The following is a 17,043-nucleotide window of genomic DNA, read 5'->3' on the forward strand; positions in this document are numbered from 1 at the left end:
ATCTATCTATCTATCTATCTATCTATCTATCTATCTATCTATCTATCTATCTATCTATCTATCTATCTATCTATCTATCTATCTATCTATCTATCAGACTTACTTAATCTTAAAATAAAGGTAAAAAAAAAAAAGAAGCTATTTGGTGAATTGTGAAGTGCAGGTTGGTACGGTGTGTACGTATAGGACAGGTTGGAATCAGTAAGAGTTAGTCTCAGCCTTGGGAGGGACAGAACTCTCTCCATTTTCTGGTTTTGAAAAATAATTGCAGCGCCAAGGACTCCACTTGCTATCTTAGCACATCAGGGTAACAAACTCTCACTCCTCTAGACTGAGACTCAAGCATGTGGCGTGTTTCTCACTCTCTCTCTCTCTCTCTGTTCAGATGGAGCTCACTCCAATTTATGAAAGTGTCTGGAATGAAAGTAAAAACACTTTTTTTCTCTCCTTCACATTGCAGTGTGCAATTGGTCATTTGTGTACAGCATAGTCCAAGGGCTGCAAAAACACTGTAGATCTTGGGTATAATGCTCTTTCTGGTTCTGATCATTCTGCAGACTGTTGCAGCGTTTGGTGGCGTCGCACAGTAACTAAAGTTGGTCAGGACGCTCTTGATGGTGAAGAGGTGGAATTAATAAATAGTACTAAACAGTAATAAACACAAGTCGTCCTTTAAAGTATAACAGTAAAACCGTGGAGTTGGTACATCTGATTACATAGCATACTTATTTGACAAAAACACATTTTTGGAAACTGTGTACCCCATAAGAGCTAACATAAAACTCACACAGTCTAACACATGGTGATGTGGCGAGAGCACCTACTGCACTTGAGGGAACCATGAAGTCAGCTGTCCAGCAAAAAAGAAGAAATATCCTAAAAACGAATGTCCGGCCATCAGCTTGTGACCGTAGGCTCAAAAGCAGCTGGTTTGTGCAGCAGGACATTGTGAAATAAAAGTTTTAGAGTAGCCTATTTAAAGTCTGGGCTTAAATCTGACTGAAATGCTGCGGCGTGATCCTGAACAGGCCATTAGAGATCAAAACCCACCCAGTGTCGCTTAAAACAAGAAGAAAACAAAGCTTTTTGTTTTTCCCTTTTCTTAAATGAAATTATCGTTTGAAACCTGATTTTTGTGTTTATGCAGGTAAATATTTTTAATTAAAAAAAAAAATGTCTGACCCTGTGTGACCCTATTGTGAAGATTCAACAAGCCTGATCAGTAAAAATCAAGTCTTTTCACCTTCAACAGTTTGCAACCATTTAAGAAGGGAACCTAAACACTATTTTGACCTATAGGATATGTGTATAACTTTTTCAACATTATTAATAATTTTAAACTTGACGAAAATCTGTGTTTTGAAAACTTCTATGCTTCCCTGCAAGGGATATGGTTAAGTTAAGATATTTCCTGTTTCTGGTCACCCTGTTGTTTTGTGCCAAACTGGAAATGCTGTTCACCGTTTACTGTTTGGGTGTGAGTGGCTCCCGCTGCCTGGTGTGGTTTCATGGTTTCTGCATCCGTGCGTGTATTTGTGTAGAGCTGGGCCTGGCAGACAGCGTTCTCCTCTTGTGGAGTGGCCCGAGGGGATTTCTTTCATGAAGTCAGATAACATCCAGGCGACCCCCTCTTCCCTTTTTTATAAGAGTTCCTTAACCTTGATAAATGAAGTAGAGGCGGGAAGGGAGCGAGGGAGTCAGGCTAGGTGGGAGAGAAAAAGTTGTGGACTGTGTTGGGAGATGAAGCTCTGAAGGAGGGAGGCAAGATAGGGAGAGAGAGAGAGAGGGAGAGACACCAACTCCCTGTCCGACTTGCTCTCAGGATCAATAACGTTCGGAGAGCTGCTGAGCACTCCTGTCTGGCAGCTCTACCGTAGGGGATGGAAAAAACAGAGGGAGAAAGTGGGGAGGGGAGGGAGAGAAAGCAAGAAAAAGGGGTGCTGAAAAAGCCTCTCTATCTCCGTCTTGTCATTCCTCTGATGGGGGAGGAAGGAGGGAACTGAGGACGTGAAGCTGGAACGAAGGGAACATGGATGAAGGTTGGAAAGGAGCTGGGATTGTGGCGTCAGATAGTGCCGTTTCCAAAAAAAAAACCTCACACACCCTATCACGCCGAGGTCTCCGTTTTTTACGCAGCCACAAGGTTACAGTGTGTCGATACAAAAGCGCACAGCCCTCCGACAAATGGGATTTGGCATGTTCAATCAACGGTGCTGCCAAATCCTTGTTGTTAAGTGTTGCAGAGTCATATCTGTCTGCGGCGAGCCTGAGCTATGCTACCTGGGTCCGCTAACCGCCCCCTAAACATCCTCCAAAGTCCTCAGTAATAGAATTATCTGCCACATTTGTCATTGGATTTTAATAGGCGTGTCTTCTGTGGCACGAATGGCAAACAGAGAGGGAGTTGTCACGCTGTGCACCTGTTGTAAGAAAAAAAAAAAAGCCTTTTAGTGACTCCTCCGCCAGAGCCTCGAGGTCACGGACACCTGAGCTCTCCTCCCGTTTCCTTTCACACTCTTCTACTTGATTTGCCTGCTTGGAGTTAAAGTCTTTCTGGTTTCTCTCCTCAGGCCATCTCCGCTGTCCTGTGTCAGGCCTGATCCTTTCATCTCCTCTTTCCTAATCCTGCGTCTAGAGAAACCTTCTCCACAGCCCTCCTCCGCTTCACATTGCTCTTTTTTTGTAACTTTGTGCCTCTTCTCATTTCAGCGTGTCCTTCTTGTCTTTTTCCACCCTCTTTATCCCCCTTTATCACCCCTGCCTTTTCCTATCCTCAGCTTTTTTTTCTTTTTTTCTTGTGACGTCTGCATCTTCCTTCCTCCCTGCTCTTACTTCTGCTGCTCCTGAATTAAGTTAGTGATCAGTTGACTGCCCCTATCATTGGTAGAGAGCAGGTTGGTCCTCCCCTCCCATGAGGGGGGGCATTGTCTGTACTAGTTGACTGGTGTAATCCTCCTACCAGGGACAAAGGGCACCACCTTCACTACTCCAGCCACCTTTGAAGTGGCATTAGCCCCCTGATGAGAACCATAAGCCAGCCTGCTCCTGCCTCCCTGGAAGCCCAGCATCACACCTTCGGCTCTTTGCTACTAACTTTGGGCTGCTGGGATTTTTTTTCTGTTCAGGAATAACACTCCTAATTTAACACACACGCAGTTCTTTCCACAAGTTTTAAAGTTAGGTCTGGGATATTGTAGATGTTTAACTGTTTTTATCACTTTAAGCTTTGATGCTTTTGAAACGAAACAAATCGATTTCTCTGGTTGGATGCAAATATTGTAACCAGTGCTGCTATCTTGCCAGGTCCCTCTTGAAAAAGAGACTGTGGGTTAAATAGGGGTTATTATTATTATTATTATTATTATTATTATTATTATTATTATTATTAGACCACGGGTTCCGATGGACATCCAGCTGCATTTTTTGTGTGGTCGTCTTTCTGGAAAGTGAATCTCTACACAAAGTCTTTTGTAGCTTTTCACAGGTTTTTTTCCCGTATGGTATTCAGTTCCGTCCATTTACCTTGCTAAAGAAAAGCATGACCACATCAAGATGCTGAGATTTACAAACTATTAACTATTAACAGTCTACCTTAAAGATGACCTCAGAAGAAGCAACCAACAATTGAAATAAACTACAGAAGCAGTAAAAAAAATTTATTCTCCTAAAAAAGCCATAAAAATTTTGCTTTTTTAAGTAATACGCTTGACACTTTGTTTAAATCTTCAATGTGTTTATATATTAATTGAAATTAAGTAAGTTGTGAATTTTGAATCCTTAGTAAAGCTGCTATTTCAAACAACAAGGGAGTGAATTTAAAAGTTGACTTATTGTTTATACACTTTACTACAAAAAGAATATGTGTGAGAAATACAATATGTTTGGGCTCCCCCTGCAGGTCTGGAGGCCCTAAACAGCTGCTTTGTTCTCTTATGCCTCAGGCCAGCTCTGTCTTTCAGTGTAGCAAAAACTCATGCTGTCATTTGTACTTGTTTTTAAAAAAAAAAAAACTTTATGTTGGAGCTTTTTAATCCAGTCTTTGGTATTTTTATACACTTTTCAATAAAATCATATAGTCTTAAATTAAGTACGGAGTTTAGAAACCTTCAAGTTGTGGCTGTGTTAGGATTCAGCAACCCGTATACCACAATAATTATGACATATATAATCCGGCCATTCATTGCATGTATGAGTGATCTGTAATGCAAATAAATCATAATTATTTAACCGTCTAAGTGGTAAATAAATGGCTAAAATAGAATTTTTAAAATGACAATGATGATTGTGTGTTATAAGATATACTCCATCTTATAAAATAAACATCATAGGTTGGAGGGTGCCATAAATAAATATTAGTTATTTATCTACATTGAAATGTATTGAACATTTAAATACAATATTCTTGTAGGCTTCACTGTAACCACCTTTGTCACAATTACATTGTGAGTTGTTGAAACTTACACCAACTTTTCAGCTGTAGCAAAAATCTTGACATTTAAAAAAAAAATTCCTTCTATTATTCTGCAATAATAAAAAATCTGAAGTGCATGACTGTGCCCTGGTCTCTCCTACATCCTGTGCATTAAGACCATTGAGTACGAAGCCTCCACTAACCTACATACTGTACCTCATTCACTCTCTCTGCCTCCCTCTTCTTTTTTTTTTTTTCCCTCAACCACACGGACACACGTTCACACGGGGAACGGGGAAGTAAGGTTGCTATAGGAACTGCTGGTCAGAGTTTACCAGAGGGGAAACAAACAAAGTACTGTTCATGAGAGCAGGTTGTTCTGGACAGAAGGAGCACTGGCACTCTCGGTGCGAGTGTGTCAGCGTGGTTTGTGTGTCGTGTGTAGTAATTGACTAGATTATTTTTTGAATCTGGGCTTTCTGGATCCATTCAGTTTTGTCTTTAATGCTCCTGTAGATCTGCTCATCTGTCGAAAACCTTTTTACAGGCATTGTGGTGATAGTGCATTTATCCCTTAAAGGAATTCAGTAAAATGCTTGTGATCCCAAAATGTTCTGCAAGTTTGTTTTTAAAAAAAACAAGAAAATGCATTTGTTTGACAAGAGAAAAAGGCAAGCATTCTCACGTACTTATGCAGCTGCAGTATAACAAAAAAAAAATCTGCAGTTTATTCTTATTCTGTGTACAAGTCCCAACTAGATTCTCTTTCAGTATTTTCTCTGCTCACAGTGACTCTGCAGTTTGGATATAGATTTTATTCAATATAAATTTCTTGTCAACCTGTGTGACTCTGAAGCTGCAGCTAACTTCTACATCCTTTCCCCCTCATCGTGCATTTCTCAAGCCGTCCTCGTAATGCACGTGAACAAATTGTATCGAAACTCTTGAGACGCTTGCAGACCCATAAAACCCAAAGAGTGTGAGGCATTAAAGCGTCCTCACACTCTTTAATGCCCGTTTAACGCCACGTTCAGCCGTTTGAGCGAGTCTTTCAGACCGTTTTCTTTTACCTTCAGTTCCCCACTTTTATTTATTCCCCCTTGCAACAAACAACTCCATAGGCAAAGGGCAAAAACACCCCCAATCCCACTTCCTCACCAAGTCTACCCCACTTTTACGCCCTTCCAACCCCCCCATCCTCCTTCTGCCCTCTCCCTCCTCCAAGACTGAAAGATAGACAGACATACTGTTCTCTCTTTCTTCGCCTTTCACCCTCTCAAACCTCCTTCCATCCATCCTGCCTGGACGGCCACAATGCAGGCGCTCTATCCTGCGGCAGGGAGAATGCAGCCCTGAACTAACAATATCACCAAGGCTGCCTGAATGCCGCCGAGTCCCATTGTACTCTGTCAGAGGGGAGTTAACACCCATGTCTGAGCCCAATGAATAGTATTATTGTGTCTGAGACATACGCCGCACCCCGGGTCCCCGTCTATGTCCCCCTAACTCAACCAGCCTCCACCCCTCCCAAACTTGCTTCCCTTGTCCCAACAGTGTAACTCCCCCCTACAACTCCCCCCCACCAGCCGCCACACCGCCAACCTACACCCCGCTCCCCCCCTCCGCCCACTCCCTAACAGAAAGCTCCAACTTCCAAAGCCTCCCCGACCCACCAAATCCAAGCGTCCGCACTTTACTTCTCTATCCCCCTGGCAGTTGGCCCACGGGGTTTAAGTCCGTTTTGTAAAGCGTGCAGAAGGGTGGAGAGATGTGGATCACAGCCCCGTCCCCCATTCTCGGTTCTGCAGCAACATTGGCGAGGGCATATCGTCGATTGTGCAAGTTGGTGCGGCGTGGAGGGGGGCTTTGAATTTGGCTGTGGCCCTTTCTCTCTTGAGAAGCACAATGGGGCCATGAATCCTCAAAGAAATGTCTCGCCCCCCCCATCCCATCTGCTATTATCATAAGAAGAGAGTTGCTGGACCCATTTGAATAACTCTAGATGATACAAAAGATGAGATGTTTTCCTTTTTTTTGCAAAGTTTCTATAGCGCACCCCTGGCCTGGCCAAAACATTTCCATTCCATCACACTCACTCTGCCACAAACAAGAAAAGGCCAAGAAAGAAATTTCCGGTCAACTTTCAGTACTGCCTCCTATTCTTCCTTATGAATACAGTGCCTTTTAAAAACAGTCATGCAAGGACAAGCAGGTGTAGATAACAGATGGATGAAAGTGGCAAGCATTGTATTTAGCAGGTAGCTTTTTGAACTAACTTTTGCTGGAATTACAGTTTTAAGTCTTTTTGGGGTTTTGTCTTCCACACATCTAACTGAAAGTTTTGGCCATTCAGTAGTTGCAAAGTATCCCAAATTCAGTTAAACTGTAGAAAGCGACTATGAAAAAAACAAGAAAAAACTAAGTCTTACCATAGATTCTGAGCTTGCACCTTCTTCCTCTTGCTTGTTGTGTCCTTTGCATGACCCGTGGCAATCATGACTTTTCACGTCTTTAGCAATGGCTTAGAAATAGAGGACACATTTGTGGAGCTCGTGGTTTTTCCAATTGAGCTGTCAAACTCTGAAATTCCTCCACAGCTACCAGGGGCCTCGCGGATGCATCTTTAATGCTCTCCTTGTCTGGCCTGTCAGTTTACGCAAAAGGCCACGTGCTGACCCTGCTTTAGACTTCTTCACAGCCTCGTCTGCTGTGTTCCTTGGTCTCCTTGATTCTGATGGTGCATCAATATTCATAACTGTACTGAGATTAAGTCACAGTAAGCTGAACTCTATTTTTTATAGTGATTTTGGAATTATGTGGACAATTACACAACAAAATCCCCCCCAAAATATGCTAAAGTTTTTGTTTGCAATGTAAGCAAATTCCTCATTTTTGCAGGGCAGTATTTAACTTTTTAGCCTGTGGTCCAGCAAGAGAGCAAAAGACTGTGGCTGTTGAAGAAACACTTTTCCTGTAAATACTACACTTTTAATGTGTTCGATTGATGCAGTAGTGATTTTTATAATGGGCCCACTCTCGCTGTATTCTGCTATCTGCAGCACATCGACTCTAATGGCTGAGAGTACGTTGGCAGGCAATATGTTACTGCCTGACACACTTAACTCTTTGCAGTTTCCACCCTCTAAGGTTAGCAGGTTCATATTACCAGCTGGGAGAAGATGCCAAAATCCTCACCCTTGACTTGTTGCTGATCAAAGACCAGAACTGACACTTAGAGCGGGGGAAAAAAATATCCTGAAAGTTGAGATTAACTTGTTTCCTTTTCCATCACTGTCTGTGCTTGTTTGTGTACAGCTTGAGAAGAAGAAGAGGAGGAGACGGTGGAGGAGGGAAAAGAGAAACCAGAGTGGGTGGAAGCCTGGAAGAAGAGGAGGATGGAAGCAGTTTGAGGAGGTTGTTTGAAGCGGGTGAACCCAGAGCAGGTGAACGCAGCTGCGGATCGCCATGGGCTTTCTGTCTACTTCCTCTTGTGGGCCAAGTTGCTCTGTACTGGGGTTCCGAAGATCCAACAGGGGGCCAGCCAAAAGCTGCAGCGAAGTGGGCAGGCTAGGCCAGGAAAGAGGCAGGTGAGCCGGGTGAGCCGAGCTCTCGTTCCCGCCGGCTAGGAGTCTCCTCGGCAGAGCAGAGCAGCGCGGAGCAGCAGAAATCAATACCGAGGAGAGAGGCGAGCAGAGGTTGCCCAACACCGCCTGCAGGCCTCAGAGCCCAGGGACCAACCACCACCACCACCACCACTACTCCCAGCTCCTATCTACCAACTCTCCTTCTGTCTCTCTCCTGGAGTTCCAGTACCGGCCAGGGCCAAGGCCGTCACCTCGCAGCTGCCCTAATCACAGTGTGTTTGCCAGAACATGCACACTTGTGCGCAGGAAAGTAAAATGAACAGAGACAGAAACTATCCTTGTGTGGGGTTCAGCTGGAGGTTTTCCAACTCCGCTTGATAAAACTTTGCCAAAGACACACACACACACAAGGAAGCGGCTGAAGAGCGAGCCGTGACGTCGGGGTCCCTTTCCTTCCGGCTCCCACGCTCCAATTAGTCATTCCACCTTTACCTTTTCTGGAAGAGGATGCTACGGAGGACGTCGCGGCTCAGCGCTGTTTCCAAGCACGTTTAGCGCACGGTATTCCTAAGATCTCATGAGGCCGGATGAAAGGACAATTTGAACTTTTTCCTCTCATCACTGTATCAGGCAGAAGCTGTCTTTTCGCCTTAGATTTTCTTACCTGCACAACAGCAGCTCCCTTCAGAGGATATGGCAGTGCAGTATTGATCCGTGAGGTGGAAGAGAGAAAGGCGGGTTCAGGCTTTCATACCTCTTTCCCTCACTCTGTGTGTGTGTGTGTGTGTGCGTGTGTGTGCGTGTGTGTGTGTGTGTGTGTGTGTGTGTGTGTGTGTGTGTGNGTGTGTGTGTGTGTGTGTGTGTGTGTGTGTGTGTGTGCGTGTGTGTGTGTGTGTTTCTTGGGGTGAAAGGGGGTGGATTGTACCTGAAGTCCACTTACTGCTGTGCAAAACGGATCCAGTGACAGCACAGGTGAATGACTGCTAATTGAATGAGGGCTCGAGTGAAAAGGACCCTAGTTTGACAGACTGGTTCCTCCTGCACATATGCAAAGCCTTTTGAAGCCATGTTCTTACTCAGAGTAGGAAAGCAAAAGCAGAGAAACACCTTCACCTGGCGCCTGGAAGACGCATCCTCACTAAACTTCCACTTCTAGAGTTCGTGCTGTACATGCTTGAGGATTGAGGTTTTTGGCCAAAAAAACCTGGAGATATTCTCTTCAGATTGACATTTGTGGTGAGTATAAGTTTGATGTACCCTTTTATGGCATAATTGTACACAGGGTTCCTACACTGTATCTAAACATCTGGCAAAAATCATTTTCCTGGTCTCTATAGGCATTAAAAAGTATATAAAATTGAGATTGGAGACATAATTCTTATTTATAAAAGAGGTTCAATGTACATTTTTCAAAAATATGAAGAGAGTTTTATTTTTTTGTTGTTGAAACGCAGCGACATGACGTCTGTCTCACAACTTTTTAGGCCTCTCAGATCAGGGTTTTGAAATGGCTCTCTACAATTTAAAACCTGACGCGTAAAATAATGTTTAGAAAACTCTAATTTCGACTGTAGATTTTATTACATTTTTTAGCATGACATGTATATAATTTGGTGATATTGTTACTTTTCCATGTAACAATATGGAATCATTGCAAACTGGCAATTATGTTTATTGCCAGTTTGCAATAAACATAATCTTATTTATTCAAATTAAGTTCTATCTTTATTATTGGTGTTATCGTTGTAGTTGAAGAACAGTTTAATCCTGGAAATTCGCTAAACACGATTCACTTACCACTGCAACTAAGATATACGTCTTGAGGATTTTTATACATTTAAAGATATTTCAGTTACTATTCAAGGTATGACTATTACTAGATTATTAAAAAATAACAATTTTTTTTTTTTTTAATCCTATGTCCACTCCAGAAAAAGTCCAGTAAAAGTATTAAATGTTATTTAGGTTATTATTTTTTTGTATGATTGTATTAAATATTTCCTTTCTTTAAAAAAAAATGTTTTCTTCCTGTAACATATTCACAAAAAACGACTTTGTACTGTAATAAAAGGTACATAGTAGCCATCTTCGATTTTTAGGTCAAGTTGGCAATCACCACAACAAGCAAATAATCTAATACATGTTTTTAAGGAAAGGTCCGGAGCTGTCAGAAAAATGTATTTAATAAAATTGTAAGTAAAGTTTTCTAGGGGTAAACTGGCTCCTTTTATATTTAATACAAGCTTCACACTGCTCTCTTTTTACATTACCACACAGATTAAAAGCATTACCTAAACTTAGAGTAGGATAATCAAGTCCAGCCAAGTTACAGCTTTTAAAACAGTGAATTTTACCACTCTGCTGAACTGAGAGCCAACATGATTCTTTGTGGGGGTTTTTTCATCACTTGTGGAAAATACAAATGACAAAATCCAAGTCAATGTTTTGCACTTAAATGTCCAGTACACTGAAATGTAAGCCAGGAAAAAGTATGGAACTGTAGGAACGCTGTGAACAGAAATGAATGTTTAGCTCCTTTCCGGGTGTGTTATTAGGAAATATTATTCCTGCCTAAAGGGGAATATGTCTATTTAAAGTTAAAGCAGACACCTCGTGTTGTAGCTGATCTCCTCAGTGAGCCCTGGGCTATGATCGCGCTGTCACACAGCCTGTCGGAGGAGCTTGTTCTGGTTGCGTGTACCAGGGAGGATATGAAAGCTCGATTTCCCCCTCTCCTGCCAATCTCCTGGCACACAGATAGGGCCTGGCGCCTCGCTACGCCTCAGCCTGGCAGCGGCCCATGCTTACAAAATGGCCGATTTCTTGTCTGCCAGCTGCTGTCTCCCCGAGCCAAGATGGCGCTCGCTTGCCTTTTCTAATGCCCGCTGTTTGCCATCTGCCCCGTGATTGTTAACGGCTATGCAAATATCTTGTAATTGCTTTTTGCATGTGCGAGATACTTAACCCCTCCCCCTCGGCTGTAAATAATGGCGGGAGCGTAGAAAGGAATGAAAGAAAACGCAACCCTGGCCGATTGCTGATTGAACACGCAGCGGGAACAATTAGCGAATGAATGTTGTTACAATGCTTTTGATTTTTTTTTTCTTTTTTTCCCCTTTAAGCTCACCTTATTGTGCATGCAAATCACCGATGCTGCTCCAGCGCTTTGGATGCTAGCTTGAAAAACGCAGCAGCACCTCGTCTCCGTCTGAGACTACGCTCCTGCGTCTCCTCATTGTGCCATGTGTGACATCTGTGGTTGGCTGCATCACAAGGGTGCCCTGCCTCCTGTGACAGGCAAAAAAGCCCACACTGTAAAGGAGAAGCAGAAGCAGAGGGTGAGGCATAACATAATGACCTCATTAGCATGCTCGGCACTCCTTGCTATAGGCCCCGGTGCTGTGCAGCGCCGTGGGACCCACCGGTGTACGCCCTTCTCACAGCACTCAGCATGCAACATTGTGTTCTCCCCACACAATGCGGCACTTCATACAGGCTTTATTACGCCTTGTCAAAGCACGGAGTGGGGTGGGGGGTCAGCGGTATCAGTGCAGGGGGAAGCAGGATCCGGGCTGCGTACGTGGAGCAGGGGATGTCTTGGTGCTTAATGGGTTTTAACGTGGCATTAGCCGCTCTCGTAGATCCTCCGTAGCAGCCGCTCCGCCTTGACATATGTGTGTTTATGTTTGTATGGGTGTCTGTGTGGCTTATGGTTGAGTGTGTTTATGCAATTGTCCGCTCCATTGTCAGCTCCCGTGGAATCTCTGGCTGCTTTCACCTGTCACTGCTAATTAGTGCAAAGGGCTGATTTGGGGAATTGTCTAGGTCCCGAATCCCGGCTACTCATCCACGCTGAAGGCCTGCTGTTTGGCATCTGCTCGTAGCCTGAAGTAGGCTAGCTTCAAACGTCACACAAAGAAGAAGTATACTTTTTTGATCACTTAAAACTTAATCCTTTTTTTTTTCTTTCATTATTCCTTGAGCTTGCATTTCTTTGTATGCTATGGCTAGGCGTTAGCGATTACAGTTAGCGCATGCAATTTTGAGAGAATCATTCAAACAGTCCTTACGAGATCTACGACCGTTGAAGTGCGCGTATTTTCTTTCCAACTCCAATCCAAATATGCTTTACTGTGCTATTTGAAGCATGACCACAATAAAAAAGAATAATTCTTGTAAACTAGGCTGTAGATTTCCCTTATCAGTACCTGTGCTCAAGTAGACTGCTCGTTCCTCTTATCGCCTCCTCTATCGGAACCGGAGCCGCTTCAATCAAGCTTCTCCATCTAAGGAGAAGCTTGATTGACACAAATTAAGCTGAGCTTCATCCGAGCTGGTTGGTGAATAAGAGCCAACACTAAACTAATGTGTGTCAGCCTGGAGAGGCTTCAAGCCCTCTGTGTTGCTTTGTTGGGGTGAGGAAGAAAGGGATGGGTAGAATCGATCGATCACTAAATGCTGGCGGGTTGGCAGAACTTCTGAGACGGCATGGACAAACGGTAAATATGCTGGTCTCGATGTTAAAGGGCTTCATTCAACCTTTTCTACGTGCTCAAAGCTGCACTTTCCATGTCAAACTGTTTCATAATTGCTCAAATGCTTCTTCATGCCGTTTTTACGTTTAAAGCCCATTCATGAGATGCCAAAGAAAGTTACCAGAGTTCTGACTGGCTCTGTGGTCCATCCTCTCCCCCCCATCTGTTGCTGCACACTGTCTGTCAGATGGCTGAACAAACGGCACTACGCTCACTTCAGTTTGCGTCTCTTTGGAAACATTTCCGGTTGCGATAAACACAGGCAGTGATGGTGTGAAAATGAGGAGAAGTGGCGCTCATCCCTCTTTCTCATTTCACACAGTTTGAACACTTCAACTGATAAGCTGCACGTGGCTGTGGGTTAAGCAGCCGAACGCAGGCGGGCGGCCCAAATAATTAATTAGCTGGTATCCTCTTGTTCTGCTTGTGTCGTCCTGGTAAGAGAAAAACAACAAAAAAAATTCACTATTCTGGGCACTTTAGATTTATTCAAAATTTGTCTTCTTCTTAAATGTGTTAAATAACAGTAAGATAGATTGTTTTTTCATACAAGTGTAGTGACTAGTTATTTTGCTTAAGGACCAATAAAAACAATTGGTTTTTTAAATTTTTTTAATTCATTAAAGCAGTTACATCACACATTTTTGATTGAAATCATGTAAATACCACAAAACATTACTATTTTTAGTTTAGCTTAGCTTGTCATGAAAATCTCATACACACAAGCTGCATGAACACATGCTCTCACTCATCCACCTGCCTGTTCACACTTACTTGCAGGGAGGAAGCCCTCCCAAACACCGGGACCTGCTGAAAGCTTTTACGCTAATGACAGTGGCCGTGTGTGTGTGTGCGTGTGTGTGTGTGTGTGTGGGGGGGGGGCGGGGTGCATGTGACTGAGCTACTGCAGTTATTCATAATTCAATACACGGAGCACGTGCAGGACGAACACACCTTGGATTACGTGGACAACGTCTCAGGACCTTGAATGTACAGTGGATATTTGGCGGTCGGAGTTTGAAACTTGCAGATTGAAATCCTTGCTAGAAGCATCCCACGCTGTTAATTTTGGGTTTCATCACCTTTTTAAGTTGCTATCATTGCTAACGTTTATCTTCTGCTAAATCTCTTCACCATGACATGATTTATGTGCTTCTGTTTTAAAACATAAACCCTCACGCTCAAGAGGAAAGCACCTGAATCCTATCGAGCCACAAACAGTCGAGAGGTTTTCTTGGGTTGTATAAAACCAAGAACATTGAAGCATATTTTTCACAGATCGACTTGAGTGTTGGGTGTTCATTTGTGCACGTTATTGTCATCCAGTCCACTGCAGCTTTTCTCATTCTGTCTGCCCCTTTGCTTTTTATTTGCTTAGGTATTGATTGAGTGTGGTGCACCCTCTGAAGTAATAGTTGCTGAAAGCATTTACAGCCATCACTCAATTCATCCTGGGCTGTTCCGCACATCTCTCTTCCCACTGGTGAGACCAAAGGGATCTAGTTTTTTTTTTTACTCAGATTCGTGTGTTAAAAAAAAGTACATTTTTGCATCAATTCTGCTCATATTACAGCACATCCCTGGGAGATTTAGATTAGCATTATTGTTTTATATTATAGTTTGTTTCTAAAAGGAGATGGGATAGGCATCTCCCACAAGGTAATAAAAGAATAAAATAGAATAGAAGCATAGAAAAATAATTGATCTGTTTTAAGTTGACATTTTGTTGAAAGTGGCATGTCTGGAATGATTTATAATTGGTGGAAAATCTCTTTAAGGGCATTGAAGTCTTGTGTTTCAGCAGTTTATCTTTAGTTATGAGTCGTTATGGTTGAAACACTTCTTTCTCATCCTCCTAGTTTTTAGCCTCTCTCCTCAGATTCTCTATGAGATTAAAGTCATGACTCTGCTGGGGCCTGTCCTTCATTGTGATATCACTTACAGAAACAAGTTGGTATACTTAAACAGACAAAATAATTACATAACAAAATAATTAGCGTCTTATTTCAGCGGCCTCTTTGTGTAATATCTTTAAAATACAGATTCTCACCTTTAGACCTCCTGTCACAGTTGTGAGTTTTTAGAAATGGATGATCGAATTGTTGTAATGGCACCCAGTGATTCAGCTCCTCAGCCAATCACGCTTGGAATCCCAGCTAAGTAGGCACTGGGAAAGGGATTGGTACCAGTACTTAATGGTACCACGTAGCTGTATAATCCGTTTCAAGCTGACCTGAGTAGGCACTAGTGAAAAAGGGCAATTCAAATTTACTGATATGACTGTATATCTACGTCACGTTTTATGCGCTCAAGTATTTCTTTATACAGTAGAGAGCAGCCCTGTTTTTCTAAAACAATGTTTTTTATTGCCTTTAAGGACTGTGACCATATTATTTCCCTCATCATTATGCACACATCTACTGCATACTGTGGTTTTGTGTAGGGGTGTTGTGGATGAGGGTTGCTTTGTATCTGTAAAGCACATTCCTTTAACCAAAAAAGTCATCATTTAACTGTAGCAACTTTTACACTGAAGGTTGCTGCTAGCGCTGTCTGCTACAGATCAGGTATTTGCTTTCATTTCATTTGCTTTGAAAACAGATTAAAACACTTTTTTTTTATTCAGCAAAACTTTATCCGAGACACATTTGTGTCTCTATTTAAAAAATAAAATAAAATAAAATAAAAAAAGTATATATATATATATAATAGGGGTTAGCACCACCAACATGATGCATAGTAGACCAAACCCATTTCATTTCACTGGTGCTTGAACACATTCTTTAGGTGAAACTACCCATCTTAGGAAGTAATTCCCGAATCAAGTGTTGGCTGCCGCGCTTTCCTCGCAGCTCCAACGCCGAGCCCCCAAGTCTGATTATAGACTCAGGGAAAAACAGTCAGGCATTTATCCAAGTCACTGATTATGTCATTCCAACAGGCTGCAAACACTCAGATGGGCTAGACAGCTCCAAGGGGGGAGAATTATGAAGCTGGAGTGGAATGGAGGCCGTATGAAAAGGAAATGAAAATGGAGTAGTGCCGTATGTGTGATTAAACCGCCTGCTCGCCAAGCAAAAGGCCACGCTGCTGTGCGACACGGGCCCGGGACTCGGTCGTAATGAAAATGTGAAGGTGGTGGTGGGGTTTGAACCCCCCGCCGGATGACGTGCACGAGCCTTCACGCTCACATTGTTGCGTGTACATTATACGGCGCGCTTGTGTGCTCAGGCTGAATAGATTATTGGGGCCATGGAGAGAGACTGGCAGATGGAAGCTGAGGCATAAACCAGAAAGGAACACTGCCGTGTTAGAATAAGCAAAAGAAGAAAAAATAAATAAAAATAAGCCTCCCAATTTTAATCGAAAAGGAAAATTAATTTTTATTTTAAACCGCTCACTATGTATTTTTTTTTTTTGGGGGGGGTTCTCTCAGAGACAGAGAGGAAAAAAAACACACATAACTGATATGCCGGGCTTTAACATAAATATTAAAGCCCGGCAATTCAAATGAAGAGACAGCTCTTCGGTCAGAGGAGGCGTGGGAACAAGCTCCACGACGAGGGAGGGGGTTGTGATTAGTTCGCAGCTAGACACCCCAGCTGCACTGACTTCCATTCAGAAATAGGTTAAGAAGGACCTCAAGGGTCAAGGTCAGAGGGGGAGGGGGTGAAGGGGGTCGTCGTCGCGGCGTAGAGCGGTGTCAGTCTGCCGCTCACTGTTTGGCTTGTCTGAAAGCTGCCTCTGTGTTTGCTTATTTTATAAGCTGCTTCTTATTGCCTCGCTCCGGGGATGAGCAGAGTGGGGAGGTAAAGAGGGGAATCCGAACCCCCTTCAGTCAGCCCTTTGGCCAGTCTCCAGTCAGCCCAGAGCCAAATCGTCCCAGAAATCAGTCCCCTCAGCCTGAGCCCGGTCGAGCCCACGGTCAAACACCTCCCACCTCCCCCAAACCGAACCGGACACAGTCAAACCAAGTCAGACGCTTTGACAGCCCCTCCTGTCTGTCTCAGTCTGCTGCCTTCTGTAATTTAACATGTCGGCTCAGGGTTCATCGGCTGTGCACGCCTCCGTCAGACATGTAGCTCTTTCATTACATGCATCACTTTTCAATGCTTTGACTGGATCTTTTGATTTGAAAAAAATAAAATAAAATTGTTCAAATCGATTTATTGGCATTTCATCGCATGCTAATCTCTGGGATTTAAAACATAGTAGCAGGAAAAAAAATTATCAAACAGTTAGAAAACAGAAACCATAGATAAATGAAACCCATCCAAGATATGATTGCAAATGTGAAGTTGAGCATTTAGAGGGCGAGGCTGTTTTTTTTTTTTTTTGTACTTTGATAGTTCTGCTTCTCATTTTGGTGTGTTGCTGCTCGCCTGACAGCAGCACTTCCTGCGACTCTAAAACATGTTGTGAAAATAGGACAGAGATACTAGAGTGACCTTCTCATCACCCCACATTTTCCTCTTGTCTGCCATGTCGCACAAGGAACACCATATTTAAATGC

At 43.1% G+C, this 17,043-nt stretch overlaps 1 long non-coding RNA gene across 5 annotated transcripts in view; it reads left to right on the forward strand.

The window, feature by feature from the left end:
• Positions 1-17,043, forward strand: part of LOC103463697 (uncharacterized) — a 51,032-nt gene that overhangs the window by 23,629 nt on the left and 10,360 nt on the right. For all 5 annotated transcript variants that reach the window (XR_001776540.1, XR_533536.2, XR_001776542.1 and 2 more), the window contains exon 3: positions 7,727-9,231. This is a non-coding gene — a long non-coding RNA (uncharacterized LOC103463697). The remainder of the gene's footprint in view (positions 1-7,726; positions 9,232-17,043) is intronic.

The sequence above is a fragment of the Poecilia reticulata genome, linkage group LG4, assembly GCF_000633615.1.
Source record: "Poecilia reticulata strain Guanapo linkage group LG4, Guppy_female_1.0+MT, whole genome shotgun sequence".
In the NCBI taxonomy this organism is placed as follows: Eukaryota; Metazoa; Chordata; class Actinopteri; order Cyprinodontiformes; family Poeciliidae; genus Poecilia; species Poecilia reticulata.